A 9528-nucleotide genomic window follows, 5' to 3' on the forward strand; every position below is an offset into this window, starting at 1 on the left:
AGAGAGAGAGAGAGAGAGAGAGAGAGAGAGAGAGAGAGAAGGGAGGGAGGAAGGACGCCGGGCGGAACCGAGCAGAACCGAGAGCGAAACGGCGGGGTCGAGGAAGAGGGAGAGGGAGAGAGAGGGTAGTTTCGTTCGAGAAGGGGGTGGTTTGGTGGTGGCCCGCTCGCTCGGCGGCCCGTTCGGCCAGTCGTGCTGTGGCGGCTGCAATCGCGACATCATCCCCCGCTCTTTAAGAGGCTCGCTCTGTCGCGCGAGTTACGACATCCCCCGCGGGTGGACGCTGAAGTGGACGATCGTCCACGCGAGCGAGGGATGATAGGTCTCTGATCTCTCGGATGAGATTCTCTCGCGAGGCTCGTGCAATCGTTTCGCTCGGTTGCCCGACCGATCACTGGGGCGGAGAGAATAGGATTCAAAGCGAGACGAAAGGGTGTCTCCGAGTTACATCGAGCCGCTTAAAACGATCCTTTCTCTCCCTTTCTTTCTTTCTCTCTTTCTTACTCTCTATCTCTCTCTCTCTTTCCCTTTCTGTCATTCCCGAATATCTCTCCGATGAATCCTCGCGGCTCGGAACTCGCGAGATTTCGAGGATCAATTCGCAAAAGTCCCGACGAGCGTTGCTTCCCGTTTTGTCAAAACGAATTTCAGAATTCGCGGAGTGTCGAGGAGCGTGTTTCTCTTTGATGATGCGAGCGTTCGTCGTTTAAAAGATCCATGAGCTTCCTACGGGGAATCGTAAAAGCGATAGGTCTCGTTTCGCTCGTCTTCTTTGGATTCAGAGCAACGCTCAAAATTCTCCTCGATCATCGCTTGCCGATTTAATCGACGTATGCAGCACGTAGTTCGAGATTTCGCGGAATGAGACTCGTGGCATGACGCGGTCCGAGATCGCGAAGACAACGGGGGAACGCTAACTGGGAGACGTTCGATTTTCCACGCAGGCGAAGTTCGTCACCGTATCAGGATATTCGCGGGAAAACGCGATAAGGCAGCGCGAGAATCATTCGTGGCAGCCGCGAGACGAGATTTTACACGGCGGGAAATCCCCGCGCGGAGAGAGTGAAGACGAAGCGAATGAGAGGGAAAGTCGAGGGTGCGGGAAGCGCGCGAGAGAGAAGCTGTCTCGCTGTTTCTCGCTTCGCGAGAGAATCGATCGCGGTTAATTAGCCGGGCTGACGCGGGCTGGAGATGAAGATGCGCGATACACGGCGATTTCGATCTGTGATCTTTTAAATTATCGCGTGAGGATCGTTCAACAGGGCGCATTGATCGGATGATCGACGGAGAAAGGATTCGGATGGCTAGAGGACTCTCGAATAGTTCGTTCATGTCTACTCGGTGAGTTTGTTGCTTTGTCTATTATCTATTCCATTTAATTGTACGACGAAACAGAGATTCCACAAAACTGGAAATCAGAGAAATTAAGAAAATGTTAGGATAGTTGAAAACTATCAGGAAAATAAGGGAAAAGTCAGGGAATGTTGCAAAGTTTTCCGGAAATCTAAAATTCTTTGTTTTCAAAAAGATAATAATAATAATTTATATTACTATGTTGAATTCCTCTTCTAACAAAATATTCGACGATTTCTAAATTAGGACGAAAATGCGAAAACTTTCAAAATATTATTGGAGCTTCAGGGAAAATCATGAAATTTTGTCTGAAAATCAGGGAAAAGTTGTGGAATTTTAGAATGAGGAATTTGTAGCAACTCTGCAATGGGCCACGGGATCTATTCCTCTGAGTTCCCGCTGGATCCCGGAACGGATCGATGCTGTTATCATGACGGAGAGTTTCGTCGAGGCGTGGCGATTATTGGTACGGACACCAAGCGATAAAAACTTCGTTAAGTTACAAAGAAGTTATCTAGTTAGTTGCCGGAGGCGTGAATCTTTTTTTAAATAAAAAGGTAGCTTGAAGATAACACGTTACACATTTGTTATTATTTTTCTTTATGCTGACTTTTCCTTTATTTATATTATTTATATTTTAGATAAAATATAAAAGTTGCAAAAGTATACTTTATAAAAAGAACTTTTGTCAAGTTTGTGAGAAAGTCTAAATTAAAAATTATTTTTTTTCCCTAAACTGCTTATTTTATTTGTTTTATTTCATTAAACACATAAATACTTTAATGAGAAATTATTAGAAAGTCCAAGTTGTATATTTCTTATGTCCATTTCTACCAACGTAGATTAACTTTAATCTCGATTTAACTTATTTTTTATCCTTTTTTAGTTCTAAGGATTAGAAAAGAGAGAATGAAATGAATCCAGATTACAGTTAATCTACATTGATAGAAATGAGGATTAATCCTTTATGTACACTGTTAAATTCATAATGTCAGATTATATCCAATTTGAATTATTTTTAATTATTTTTGTAAATTGTTCATTGCTTCTACCGAATATGTTATTATTTGTTTAACTAAAATGTATAATACAGCTAAACGGTTAAACAATGTAATTCAAGAAATATATTAAATTTGACTCGAATTTAGTTTATTATTTACTGTGAGCACGATAATATGGACGTTATTTACTTTGAAACTGAGTAATTCAACTACAGAAATGGATTAATTCATATTTTGACACACATAGGAGAGTTAAAAATCAAATATTATTTAACTTAAGGGATTGAATCATTCTTGTTTGTTTGATATTTAGTGTATGTGATATAAATTTTTACATTGAATTAATGTCTTTTATTTATTTTTGAGAGAGGATAGGAATTGTTAAGAAAATGTCATTGAATAAAAACGAAAAATAATACAGACTGATATAAATCGAATACTATTTGGACAAACAGTTGCATCATTATTTTTTCAAAGACGAAAAAATCGAAACGTCTGTATTATTACATAGCAATCTTTCGTATACTTCGTATTATCTACAGTTCGATTAGATTCTTCACATCTTCATTCGTTCGTCTTGCGTTACCCTCTATTGATTTTTTCCACGGTTCTTGATTTTTATAAACCTTTTCCGCATCAATAAAAGAAAAACAGCAATACTAGAAAACATAAATTCACGCTAAAATATTATTAGGCAATAATATTCAATGACCGAATAAAGTTCTTTCAGATTCTTTATATTATTTGCATCGGTCTTTTTTTACTTATTATGTAATATAAAGATTTAATTATTTCATATTATTTTTTCTCCTGCTAAACATATAGAATTTGTATCTTTCGCGAAATTGGACAAAGAGTTCGCAAATAAAGAACACGTGACCGATTCGAAGACAGTCTACATATAATTATTATATACAGCCTTGGCCAAAAATATCAATTAAATATTAACTTAAATATTAACCATTATTTAAAGTTTTAAAACTTGATATTTTCTGTAAATTATCTTTTATTTCAAAGACCTTTTAATTTTTTATATATAATGCCGATAATCAGTAAATAACAATGCTGATAAAAGAATTCCAGATAAACGAAAAAAATATAAGTGCTTAATATTTTTGACTAAGATTGTATGTATAATTATTATAACTATTTATCGCACTGATTCCTAACGCTTTTATATTAACTATTAATACGATGTTGAATTTCAAAAATTCTTTTTTATTGTGTTTATTATATTTATAATTATTACATTTCACGTAATTATTTGCTATATAATTGTTATTAATTCTTTTATTTATAACACAAAAATAATATTGAGAGAAAATTATTATATAAAATATTTAATTATTATATTTTACATAAATATTATTATTTTTGCTATATAATTATTATTAATAATTCTTATGTTTCATAAAAATAATATTGAGAGAGAACATATACCTACAGAAAAGGGACACGTGTCATTCTTTTGCTTTGGATGCCGCGGGCAGCATTAAAACCCCTTTTTAATTAATTAAATAAGACGAGTCGTCTCTGGTTCTTTTCCGGCCGCGCTGATCGCAATTTGTGTGTAGAGAATTTGAAATTATTAAAGACGTCCGTCGATTAGCGGCGATGCACGGAAGCGAACGGCCGGAAGCAATCTGGGTGCACTCAATCCTGCCACCCCCTACCCACCTCCAGCCGCTCACTTCCACGCAGTTATTCGTCGAAAAAAGGTTGGCGAAGAGAAAACTTTCCGTTTTCTGATTCCTCTCCCTCTCCTTCCAACCCTTTCGTTTTCCACGGGAAAACGCTACGCGTTTCGTCGACAAGCCGGACGATTATTGGAGAATTATCGGGGCAATCTCGAAACGATTCGCGATATTACCTATGTTTACATAATTACAGTCCTGTGTTTGAGCTATTTTCATTACAATCTAGGGGCGGTTACAACGCCCCTAGATTCATTTCTGATGCGAAAGGGACGATTGAGACGGGGGAAGTGAAGGCTTTCCTCCTGTAACTTGCTCTTTTCCCTGATCCTGGATTTCATCATCAGATTGAACAGTTACCGGGATTACTAGGACGATCCCTGATGCGATTCACGATATTATGCGTGTTTATACCCCGACCGCTCGCACGCGCTATTTCCACCCTGAACGGAGAAATGGAGAAGGGAGAGGAGAAACCGACCCGTTTCCATCGTTCGAGTCGAACACGATTATGGGATTACGGGGGCAATCTCGAGATATACCTGTGTGTATGTGTAGACGTTTTCACGATATAATCATATTTATATGTATATATTCGTGCCCTTGCCCTTGTCCGACTCCCGCCCATGCCATCCACCAGTCTTTGCCCAAAATCCACCCTCTCGCATCCTCCCCGTCGAGATATACACTACGTGCCGATGCGCCCGGCGTATATATGTACACTCTATGTAGGACGTAGCACGCATTAGCAGTTTCCCGAGCAATCACGGACCGGAAGTCGTCGGGCGAAATTATTAGTCCGAAAAGCGGATGCGCGATATAGGCAGGCGAGAAGCCGATACCGTTCCCTAGAAAGCTTCTAATCAGAGTGGCGCCATGCGACTATCACTTGTGATTGGTCCGCCATGTTTTAGCTATTCCCACCATTTTTCAATTGTATTGATTTCTGATCAAAATTCATAAACAAATCGACTATGTACTTTAATCAATCTGTATGTATTTGCAGATATTATGAATCTTTTTATTATAACATTGTAAATATTTATAAAACAAACAACTTTACTTTATGTAAAGATGAATTTTTTATGGAATTCCATTTTTATATCTATTATTTATATTACTCTCCCATCACATCAACATTCTGGGTTTAAATTTCTTGGAGTAAAATCTCACTTTAAAATGCTGCCATTATTGAAAAAGAGTGGCAGATTTAAACTCAGATTTAAACAGATTTTTACTTTTTTAAAGTGAGATTCATTCCAAGAAAAAGAAATCTTACTCCTTGTTCGAAGTGAATCTCACTCTAAAAAAGAATGAAAATCTAATCTTATTTAAGAGTGAAAATTTCTCACTCTTTTTCAATGATAGTATTTTAATTCTTTTGGAGTGAGATTTCACTCCAAGAAATTTAAAGATAATATATCCTTTCTTCATAGAATTGTTAAGTAATACTAAAGCCAATCATATTACTATTCTTTTTGCAATATAACATCAGCAATGTTATTTATTATACATTGCACTTAATCATACAGCTAATCCCTGCCGCATATTCCCATATGGGTTCCACAGGAAATTGACTCAGGTGTATTATGAGACAGGATATAACAATAAAATATTGGGAATCACGAAATTGTGCATTTGTTTGCAAGTAATATACTTTATGTATAACATTTATGTAGTGTATAAATAATCCTTTACGTGTATATTGCATAAATAGATTCATAATGTGTATGTATTGTTACAATATACGTAATAATACACACACACATCTATACGCAATCAGCAGTATACACTGTATAAATATTATACATAAAATATATTGCTTATAAACAAATGCACAATTTCATGATCCCCAATATTTTATTGTTATATTCTGTCTCATAATGCACCTGAGTCAATTTGCGACAGGATAACAATTGACTCAAGTAGCAAGGTGATGTCAAATGATGTCTTAATGATGTCTCTAATGTCTTTAACATCTTTAATATCAATAAAACGTCACCCTACTACTTGGGAGCAGGTAACAATTGATAGTTACACTATTAAATAGAGTACGTATATATATTTCTTTCTTACTCGCAGGATTTCGCCAAAACATGTCGGTATCTAGAGATCCTCAAGTAAGAGATTGGATATCGTTTAGACAACTTCTGATTGCTTCGCCATATTTTTCAGGACTTATTTGAGATAGAATGAGAGATAGATAAAATAGAATGAAATGCGTAGATATTTCATTCTATCTTAAGCATGAGGTCCTAAAAAATATGGTTGACCGAATGTCTATGATCTATTGGTATCCAATCTCTTATTTGAGACTCTAATCAATACCTTTAATCTTATACGGCACCACTATGATTAGAAGCTGTCTACCGTTTCCTATAGTGTAGTCACATGCAGTAGAAGTCGCCTCCATCACCGATAATTTTCTGCTCCCTCGAGAGAGTCGATTTCGCCCTTCTTGTTTTCTCTCCCCTGTTCTCAATTCTTCCCACATGACCGTTCGTTTCCGAAAAAGTTTAGATAGATCGTGCGACAAATGCACTCTCGGTGCACGTGTTATTGACTTCAAATTCGTCGTAAGTTCTAAAAAATGTATGTAATGTCCATTTCTGTCCAATGTAGATTAATTTTGAAATTAAATTAAAATTTAAATAAATTTAAAAATTAATTTACTCAGTTAAGCTTTTTATTATAAATAGAAAAATGGAGCGAGAAGAATAAATATTAAATAAGAAAAATCCTATTTTCGATTAAAGCTAATCTTAGTGCTTAGAATATTTATGTGTGAATTTATATCCAATTCTGCAAACCAAACGCCGAAATCTTTTTCAGTCTTGAAACGCATTTATGAACAAAATGAAAGTAGTAATATTACATATTAAATTGACAAGCAATTTAACAATATTAATGTGTCAATAAGAATCTTATAAGAATATTAATAATTTGATGAAAATCTTAAACATTGAAAAATTTTTATATATTCTTTTAATTAGGAAAAGATGAAGAGCAAATTAAAGATTAAAGTTAATTCATATTGTTACTGAAAAAAATGTAAAATGTAGAATAAATTAGTACGTATAAAATGTAGAATAAATTAGTAGGTATAAAAGTACATGTAGAATATGTATATATAGAATAATCAGATTATTTGGTAAAATATAAACGATTAATAATTTTAAAATAACCTGCAGATACACATTTGACTGCATAAATTTTGATAAACATAATCAAACATTTGATATCAGATTATTTATTATGATTATAAATATGTTAATCAAATTCTGTTTCGTTTTATCAACACTTCTTTAATCCGAAAGTTCACCCGAGATTTTAAACGATCACTTGTTTTCATAATTGAAGTTATTATAAATAACATATTCGTTATTATAAATAACATATTGTAATATTATTGAATGTGTTCGGTTTAGTATTTAAGAAAATATTGAGTTATCCGAAAAGTTTGTGCCGACTAAAATTTAAATTTTAGTATACATTTATTAAATTAAAATTTTCTGCGTTTCAATTTTCCTTCAACACCGGCATGAACTTTCCGGACAACCCAATAATTAATATGAATTTAATTGTAATTTTCTGAAAAAAAGTAAGTAAAAATTTAAAAATTTTGTAAACGGAATAAGCACGTTGAACAGCTTATGATAGTATTTTTTAAAAATATAAAGATTTTAATTAATATAACACTTTTTATTGTTTCAATAGAATTTCATATTCAAAAGTTCATAAAGAATAATTATTAAAAAAGAAAAAATATATCAAACAATATCCATACAAAAATATTTTACAACAATTTATATTTGTTGCCGCTGGAGGCGAAAATAAAAATAAAAAAAAATATATTCCAGATAATTATTCCCAGAATAATCCAATCATGCACAGAAAGAACACCTTTGCTAAAGTAATTTAAAAATTTAGCTAGGTACAGATCTGAATATAATTTTATTAAAATAATTACGTAGAACACTCAAAGTGGTTGCTAGAATATCAAAATTATTTTCATAGCGATATTCTTCATCATGCTTGAGTGTCCTACATAGTTATTTTAATAGTCCAACAAAATTATTTTCAGATCTGCACCTACACTATCATTCAAAAATATTTGCCTGTCTTTTTTAATTAATGAACAAAAGTGAATTTCTATTTTCTTTTCTACTCTTTTAAATATTAAACTTAATAATAATGTTTAACAGTTAAAAATTTTTAATTCGAGATATACAGTAAAAGAATATAGTAGAATTAGAATGAAATTCAGGTATATAAAAAAGGTGTACGTACAAAAATTGGGATCTTTTAAATAATTTATCATATCCAGAAGATCAAAATCTATAAAAATATACTTTTCTTTTTATTTACATTTTTAAGCTGAAATTGACTCTATTTTAACGTATATCTTAATATGTTAATTAATTATGATTATTTTTTCCATGTAAAAATGGACATAGTAAAACGGAGTCTCCCAGTTCGACCGTTTATGTAATTTTACAGAATTGTCGCGGAGTCCAACCACTAGCCCTCACGACACGACTGCTCTTATCTCGAGTACGAGGACGCAGACGAGGAAGGACAAGAGTAGCGAAGCGCGGTCGCTCCTCGTCGTCGTCCTCGAACTGGGTCGTCCTCGCTTTCAAAACAAGACTACGCCGATATGCTGGTGCCATCTCGGATTTAAAGCCGAGGACTCGCCGTTATCGCGCTTGTTAGACTCGGTGAAATTAAATCCGTTTAACGAGTCGGAAATTCACCGTCTGGAAAAGAAGGAAAAGAAAAGACGAGACAAAAGAAATATCCGGAAGACGGAAGACGAAGGTGAAGGGGAAGAGTCACGTGTCTTTGTATCGGGGAAGGGAAAAGAGGATTATTCCATAAAGTAGGAGGAAGGAGGAAGAAACCGGAAATTCAACGAAGTCCTAGTTTAGACAGGAGGTTTTTCTCGATGGCCACGACGACGTTGAGGCCAACGACGACGAGACTGGGAACGACGCCGAGCGAGCCTTCCGGTACCTGAGAGAGAGAGAGAGAGAGAGAGAGAGAGAGAGAGAGAGAGAGATGAGAAAGAGAGAGAGAGTCTTAATACTCATCTCTCGATTCCGGAACAACCGTTTATCAGAACAACGGGTATCCGAGAATTCGCGATAATAGTATCGGATGTTTCTTCTATGTGAAAGAATTCCGAGGGGAATTCCGTGCTCATCGTTTACTGATTTTCTCGAACTGAGCGATATTCATTCAGGAAGTAAAGGAGAAATAAGAGAAAGAGAGGGAGTTAGATAGACAATGACGTTTATTACTATAAATTCTAGGATAAATTCTCTAAGAATGTAGAAAAAAAGAAAAAATAAAGAATGAAAGCAAAGGAACAAAAAATATAAAATAAAAATAATATAAATAAAATATAAAAGGAGAGAAAGAGAAAGAGAGAGAGAGAGAGAGAGAGAGAGAGAGAGAGAGAGAGAGAGAGAGAGAGA

General features: G+C 34.8%; 1 pseudogene; it reads left to right on the forward strand.

The window, feature by feature from the left end:
- LOC108694739 overlaps positions 1–9415 on the forward strand; it is a 13882-nt pseudogene extending 4467 nt beyond the window's left edge.
- Positions 9416–9528: the final 113 nt, after the last annotated feature.

This window comes from Atta colombica, unplaced genomic scaffold (assembly GCF_001594045.1).
Source record: "Atta colombica isolate Treedump-2 unplaced genomic scaffold, Acol1.0 scaffold123, whole genome shotgun sequence".
Taxonomy (NCBI): domain Eukaryota; kingdom Metazoa; phylum Arthropoda; class Insecta; order Hymenoptera; family Formicidae; genus Atta; species Atta colombica.